We start from the raw sequence: 8,298 nt of genomic DNA, 5'->3' as shown, positions 1-8,298 counted from the left end.
GCTGGTGGTTGAATGAATGAGTGAGTGAGGAGCGAATGCCTTCCCTGTTCTGGGGTGCGCTGCTCAATTCAGTCTCACCCAGCACTTGGGGCCTGACGCCGAGCTCTCTCTCTCTCTCTCTCTCTCTCCTTTATTGTGCTAAAATATACGTAATATAAAATTTCCCATTTTAACCTTTTTCTGAGTGCACAGCTCAGGGGTATTAAGTGCGTTCTCATTGTTGTGGAGCCATGACCACCATCCAGCTGCAGAACTTTTTCATCTTCCCAAACTGAAACTCGATGTTCATTAAACAATAACTCCCCATAATTTCCCCCTCCGTCAGCCCCTGGTAACCACCATTCTATTGTTTACTTTCCGTCCCCACGCATATGACTGCTCTAGGTGCCTCGGGCTGTGGGATCATACAGTGTTTGTCCTTTCGTGTCTGGCTTATTTCACTGAGCATAATGTCTTTGAGGTTCAGCCATGATGTAGCATACTGCAGAATTTCCTTCCTTTTTAAGGCTGAATAATATTCCATCTTATGGACAGACCACATTTTGTTTACCAACTCATCTGTTGGTGGACACCTGGGTTGTTTCCACCTTTGGGCTATTGTGACTAGAGCTGCTGTGAACCTGGGGTTCCAATACCTGCATGATGCCCTGCTTTCAGGTCTTTTGTGTACATACCCAGAAATGGGATTGCTGGGTCATATGGTAATTCTGTGTTTAATTTTTTGAAGAACTGCCATACCTAATCGTCTTTATCCCTTCTCAGTAAAGTGCTTTGTTTTCATGTAAATTCCTACCTTTCCTCAACTCTCACCTCCCTGGCGACAATTCTGTGGCCACCTCCACTGCGGAGACTCTCACCTGAGGACTTCTATGTCCAAAGCTCCAGTCGCGTTGAACCGAGTCAGTTTGTCCTTCCCGGCTTCCAGAAGCTCTGACACACACCTCTCCGTGTCACTAGATGGCGCTGGAGAGTAGTTTGGGTTTTTTCCTTGGGGCGAAAGACCTCTTTTGTCTCCTTCTCCTGGGGGGTAGAGATTCCTTGTGCCAGGGTGGGGGGATTCTCTGCAGCGTCCCCTGCCTGGGGTCACATTGACTAGAAAGTTGGCAACGTTTTTGAGCGTCTAATGTCTTTAGTTGGAGAAGCCCACGTTATCCTCCCTAAAAGGGGTAAAGTCGTTGGGAAAACACCAGCACATTGGAAAGAACATCGGATGCGATGTCAGAAAAACCTACATTTTAATCCTAGCTCTGTCAAATTTGTGTGTGACCTGGAAACATCATCTGGGCTCTCCAAGCCTTAGTTTCCCTCCCTGTAAAGTCAAAGAGCTGGATTAGTCAGCGGTTCTCGATTCTGGCCATGCCTGAGGGTCCCCTGGGAAGAGAGGACATCCACGCTGGTTGAGTCAGAATCTCTGGGAGAAATGTGTTTTGAATCTCCCGGGTGGTTCTGATGCAGTGGGTGGAGAACCCCTGGGTTACGTGGTCCCTGAAATCCTTTTTAGCTGTAAGAGGCTCTGTCCCTTACCAGCTGGCTGACCTGGAGCAAGGAACCTTCTTGAGCCCCAGCTTTTTCATCGTATAAAATGGGAATAATAATGGTACCTATTCTCACCGGGGGTGTGATCGTTAGAGGAGACAGTATGAGTAGAACCCCATGACACAGTGCTCAGACTTAGCCGCTCTTACCTCTAGACGAGCTTTGCTCAAAGCGCAAGTGGCAGGGGTACACAAAGGGGGTTTCTCACAAGACACCTGCTGCCCAGGGATGCACATCCCGAGCTCCTGAATTCGTGGGACTAACTTGAATTCGTGGGACTGGGCAGGTCCAGCTCTGAGTCCTTTGAAACGTCCCCCGGTACTGTACTCGCTAGATGCTCAACAAATGTTTGATTAAATACCTCATTTAATTAAGGAAAGCTTCTGGAAGAAAGGGACACCAGACCTGAGTCTTGAAGGCCAACCAGGAATTAGCAAGAGAAGGAAGGGTGGGGGGTTTCTCCCCAGGCAGCGGGAATGTGTGGTGTGTGTGTGTGTGGGGGGGGTGCAGCAGCAGGTGGCCCAGGACCACTAGACTTGACCACCCGTCCCCTGACGGAGCCCTCCTCCTCCTGGCGGGCCCTGCAGGATGGAGAGTGAGTCGGGCGCGCTCCCTGGTGGGGAAGCTGGGGAAGGTAAGAGCGGAGGCCACACCCTGAGGTCCCTCAGGCAGAAGTCTGAGCTCTGTCCCACGGGTTCTGAAAAACCCGGAAGGGGTTTAAAGCAGGGGAGTGTTCTGGAGCTCGTGCTTTCAGTGGATGCTTGATTGTGCGTGAGGGAGACCTGGAGGTCTCCTGGAGAGACCTCCCTCCACCCTGGAGGAGGGTGATGCTGTAGTCCAGGCAGGGAACTCTGGGGGATGGAGAGTCGGGAGTCAGTTCAGCAGCCGCGGGGGGCGGGGGGGGGGGCGAGGAGGAGTGGGGGAAGAGCAGGACCGGGGTTGGGTGCTGCTGGGGCCTCGCTGGGAACGCTGCAGGGTTTGCCGCAGGGCAAGAACACGCCCTGACTTAGGTGACTTAAGTCTCAAAGCACCCCTGTGGCCTAGTGGAGGGACGAGGGGTGAGGGTGGAAGCGGGCTGTTCATCCAGAGGAGACTAAGACAGCCCGGCAGTCTCTGCGTCTGGTGGTGGCAGCGGAGTAGGGGAGGACAGGTCAGTCTGGCCGTGTCTCAAAGGCAGAGCCACCGCGATTGCTGATGGGTTGGATGTGCGAATGAGAGAGGGGTTGTGAGGACGCCATGCTTTGTAGCATGAGCGACTGCCAGGACCTGGGAGACTGGGGAGGCTTGAGTTAGGGAGCTTGGGGGGTGGGAGGTGCTCGCTGGGCTGTCATGGGGACCTGTCCCATGGCCGGAGAAGTCAGGCCTGGAGGGAGATCAGAGTCACATAATGTGCACAGTGAGGCGAAAGTCAGGGGGCATCAATACACCCACTGGCTTTGGAACCGGCGACCTTAGCCCCTGCACCCTCAGTGGGTGGTCTGGGTGGGAGCCGAAGGACAATGGGTGAGCAGGAGAGCAGCTTGGGGGTGGGTAGAGGGGGTCAAGGTCAGCAGCCTGGATTTGTCCCCTCGGGCCGCCATAACCAAACACCACAGCCCCGGGGGGCTTAAATAACAGACGTTTATTTCTCAGATTTCTGGAAGCTGCAAGCATGGGATCAGGGTACGAGCAAGGTTGGGTTCTCTTCCTGGCTTACAGACGGCTACCTTCTTGCTGTGTCCTTTCATGGCAGCTGTCTGCAATCCAGGAAGGGAGTCTGTCCTCCCTTCCTTCCTTCCTTCCATCCTTCCTCCCTCCCTCCTCCCTCCTCCCTCCTCCCTCCCTCCCTTCTCCCTCCTCCCTCCCTCCCTTCTCCCTCCTCCCTCCCTCCCTTCTCCCTCCTCCCTCCCTCCCTTCTCCCTCCTCCCTCCCTCCCTTCTCCCTCCTCCCTCCCTCCCTTCTCCCTCCTCCCTCCCTCCCTTCTCCCTCCTCCCTCCCTCCCTTCTCCCTCCTCCCTCCCTCCCTTCTCCCTCCTCCCTCCCTCCCTTCTCCCTCCTCCCTCCCTCCCTTCTCCCTCCTCCCTCCCTCCCTTCTCCCTCCTCCCTCCCTCCCTTCTCCCTCCTCCCTCCCTCCCTTCTCCCTCCTCCCTCCCTCCCTTCTCCCTCCTCCCTCCCTCCCTTCTCCCTCCTCCCTCCCTCCCTTCTCCCTCCTCCCTCCCTCCCTTCTCCCTCCTCCCTCCCTCCCTTCTCCCTCCTCCCTCCCTCCCTTCTCCCTCCTCCCTCCCTCCCTTCTCCCTCCTCCCTCCCTCCCTTCTCCCTCCTCCCTCCCTCCCTTCTCCCTCCTCCCTCCCTCCCTTCTCCCTCCTCCCTCCCTCCCTTCTCCCTCCTCCCTCCCTCCCTTCTCCTTCCTTCCTTCCTTTCCCTCCTTTCCTCCCTCCCTTCTCTCTCTCCAAACTCATCAAATTATATACATTAAATACATGTGCAGTTAATATGTGCAGTTTGGGGTATATCAATTATATTTGAAAAGCTGTTAAACAACTGTATTGACATTTTTGTTTGTTTCTCTTCTCCTTTTGCACTGTGGCTTTATAAATTTTTAAAATAATTACCTTATTGAAGTATAATTTATGTACAATAAGCTGAACCCATTTACATAAGATTTGATAAATTTTGACAGATGTTTTCGCTTGTGAAACTGCCATGTGAAACTGCAATGTGTGAGTGATTCAGTTCTGCTACATTCTTTGCAACTCTTGGTATTGGGTTTTACAATTAAATAAAAATTTTAGCCATTCTCATGTGTGTGTAGAGGTATCTCACTGTGATCTTAATTTGCATTTCTCTGATGACTAGTGATATTGAGCATCTTGTCACGTGTTCATTCATATATGTTCTCTTATGAAGTTGTGAGCCCTTTCCTGAACACTTTAGCTGGATACGTCTCTTTTTTCCCTTAAATTCCCCTGACGGGGTATAAGCGAAAGGGTCTCCCCTGTTTGTTATTACATGCAAGCCTTATCCATCACCAGATTAGAAATTTCTCAGAGGCAGGAACCAGTTCTTTCTCACCTGTGTGTGCCCTGCTCTGCCCTGCACAGCGGGCCTGTAGAGATTCTATGAGATTGTTTTCAGCCCGTGCTAAGACTTCCCCACCTCCCAGAGAAGGACATGACGTTGCTCCGGAAGAGTGGGAAGGGCTGACTCTTCACTCTTCGAAATGAATAGACACATTACCCTGGTGGTCCAGTGGTTAAGACTCCGCGCTTCCACTGCAGGGGGCGTGGGTTTGATCCCTAGTGGAGGAACTTAGATCCCGCATGCCGCGTGGCACGGCCAAAAAATTAAAAAAAAAAAAAAGATCACTCTTTCTCCACTGAGGTGGGCATGAAAATTAATGAAAGTCATTCTGAACTCCCTACTTCTCTGGAAAGATCTGGGAAGAGAAGAATAATGTATCCAGAAGACGAGTTACATGTAAAGATCTGAAAGGAGATGAAGGAATGGATAAAGAAGATGTGGTACATATATGCAATGGAATACTACTCAGCCATAAAAAAGAATGAAATAATGCCATTTGCAGCGAAATGGATGGACCTAGATATTGTCATACTCAGTGAAGTAAGTCAGACAAAGACAAATATCATATGATAGTGCTTATATGTGGAATCTAAAAAAATGGTACAAACAAAACTAGTTACAAAACACAAATACACAGAGTCACAGATGTAGAAAACAAACTTAAGGTTACCAAGGAGGAAGGGTGAAGGGATAAACTGGGAGATTGGGATTGACATATAACCACTAGTATATATAAAATAGATAACTAATGAGGACCTACTGTATAGCACAGGGAACACTACTCAATACTCCGTAATGCCCTATATGGGAAAAGAATCTAAAAAAGAGTGGAGGTATGTACGTATATAACTGAATCACTTTGCTGTACAGCAGAAACTAACACAACACTGTAAATCAACTATACTCCAATAAAAAATAGCTAAAAAAATTTTAAAAAAGAATGCATAAAGCAATTTCTTCCAAGAAATAGAATTAGGTAATCCAATAATTATGCTTAGGAATTTTTTCATTTTAATGTTTTCTGGTGAATCTTAAGAGAGGAAAATAGGTAAGTTTTTCTGTTTTATTTCCAAAATTCACTGACTCTAAAATGTATTAATGCAGATATGGCAAAAGAATAAGATGTACAACAACCACTAAGCCCACATTTACTAACTACATCATCAATCTTTAAATTTTGTGAAGGCATAAAAATATAAAATGGTCCTTTCTCTAAGTGTTTTAAATGCAAAGTGGTATATTTAGGGAAAACATCAGAATACATTTACTATCATGCCTTGTAATTTAAATATTTTTTCATACTTATTTTAGTAACATTGACTTATATTTGGACAGTGATGGAATATTTGCATCTCTAAAGTGAAGATAAATGAATGCAGAAATGAGTAGGAAGATATAGCCTTTAAGATGACAGTTTACTCAAGTAGAAGGATGTTTCAAGGTGAATGGTACCTTTTAGACACACAATTGAACTGATCTTTCCTTGGTTTGCCATAGAAATCTAAACACTCATTCATGAAATGGTCTAAAATTTTTCAAGTTGTTTGAGAAATTGTATACCTTCCTTCCTTCCTTTCCCTCCTTTCCTCCCTCCCTTCTCTCTCTCCAAACTCATCAAATTATATACATTAAATACATGTGCAGTTAATATGTGCAGTTTGGGGTATATCAATTATATTTGAAAAGCTGTTAAACAACTGTATTGACATTTTTGTTTGTTTCTCTTCTCCTTTTGCACTGTGGCTTTATAAATTTTTAAAATAATTACCTTATTGAAGTATAATTTATGTACAATAAGCTGAACCCATTTACATAAGATTTGATAAATTTTGACAGATGTTTTCGCTTGTGAAACTGCCATGTGAAACTGCAATGTGTGAGTGATTCAGTTCTGCTACATTCTTTGCAACTCTTGGTATTGGGTTTTACAATTAAATAAAAATTTTAGCCATTCTCATGTGTGTGTAGAGGTATCTCACTGTGATCTTAATTTGCATTTCTCTGATGACTAGTGATATTGAGCATCTTGTCACGTGTTCATTCATATATGTTCTCTTATGAAGTTGTGAGCCCTTTCCTGAACACTTTAGCTGGATACGTCTCTTTTTTCCCTTAAATTCCCCTGACGGGGTATAAGCGAAAGGGTCTCCCCTGTTTGTTATTACATGCAAGCCTTATCCATCACCAGATTAGAAATTTCTCAGAGGCAGGAACCAGTTCTTTCTCACCTGTGTGTGCCCTGCTCTGCCCTGCACAGCGGGCCTGTAGGGATTCTATGAGATTGTTTTCAGCCCGTGCTAAGACTTCCCCACCTCCCAGAGAAGGACATGACGTTGCTCCGGAAGAGTGGGAAGGGCTGACTCTTCACTCTTCGAAATGAATAGACACATTACCCTGGTGGTCCAGTGGTTAAGACTCCGCGCTTCCACTGCAGGGGGCGTGGGTTTGATCCCTAGTGGAGGAACTTAGATCCCGCATGCCGCGTGGCACGGCCAAAAAATTAAAAAAAAAAAAAAGATCACTCTTTCTCCACTGAGGTGGGCATGAAAATTAATGAAAGTCATTCTGAACTCCCTACTTCTCTGGAAAGATCTGGGAAGAGAAGAATAATGTATCCAGAAGACGAGTTACATGTAAAGATCTGAAAGGAGATGAAGGAATGGATAAAGAAGATGTGGTACATATATGCAATGGAATACTACTCAGCCATAAAAAAGAATGAAATAATGCCATTTGCAGCGAAATGGATGGACCTAGATATTGTCATACTCAGTGAAGTAAGTCAGACAAAGACAAATATCATATGATAGTGCTTATATGTGGAATCTAAAAAAATGGTACAAACAAAACTAGTTACAAAACACAAATACACAGAGTCACAGATGTAGAAAACAAACTTAAGGTTACCAAGGAGGAAGGGTGAAGGGATAAACTGGGAGATTGGGATTGACATATAACCACTAGTATATATAAAATAGATAACTAACGAGGACCTACTGTATAGCACAGGGAACACTACTCAATACTCTGTAATGCCCTATATGGGAAAAGAATCTTAAAAAGAGTGGTGGTATGTACATATATAACTGAATCACTTTGCTGTACAGCAGAAACTAACACAACACTGTAAATCAACTCTACTCCAAAAAAAAAAAAAAGATCTGAAAGGAAATACCTATGGGCTATTTGTTCTTCTTAGTGTCACAAAATCTAAGCATTAATCATACTAACACGTGAGGGGCCTGTGATGAAGACACTACAGGGCCCTCCATACAACTTGAATTTTATGATTAATTTTTCAGAACATTTTTAATGAAGGTGATCTAGTTGCAATAAAACCACTGTTATCCAGCATCATGAGAAAATGCTGCTTTTGCTACAAATGAATTTTCCAGATAACTGAAGACTACTCCTTTGTGGGCTAAAATCCTTTTTCCAGTTTAACTTTTTGTTTTTATTCAAAAAATTTTTTTCTTTTTTATACAATTTTTAAAGGTTATTTCCATTTACAGTTATTACAAAATATTGCCTATGTTCCCTGTGTTGTACAGTACGTCCTTGAGCCTCTCTTACACCCAATAGTTTGTACCTCCCACCCCCCCCAGCCCTATATTGTCCCCCACCCCACGCTGGTAACCACTAGTCTGTTCTCTGTATCTGTGAGTCTGCTTCTTTTTTGTTATATTCACTAGTTTGTTGTATG

This window comes from Physeter macrocephalus, chromosome 6 (assembly GCF_002837175.3).
Source record: "Physeter macrocephalus isolate SW-GA chromosome 6, ASM283717v5, whole genome shotgun sequence".
NCBI classification, from domain to species: domain Eukaryota; kingdom Metazoa; phylum Chordata; class Mammalia; order Artiodactyla; family Physeteridae; genus Physeter; species Physeter macrocephalus.
This window is presented reverse-complemented; position numbering follows the sequence as displayed.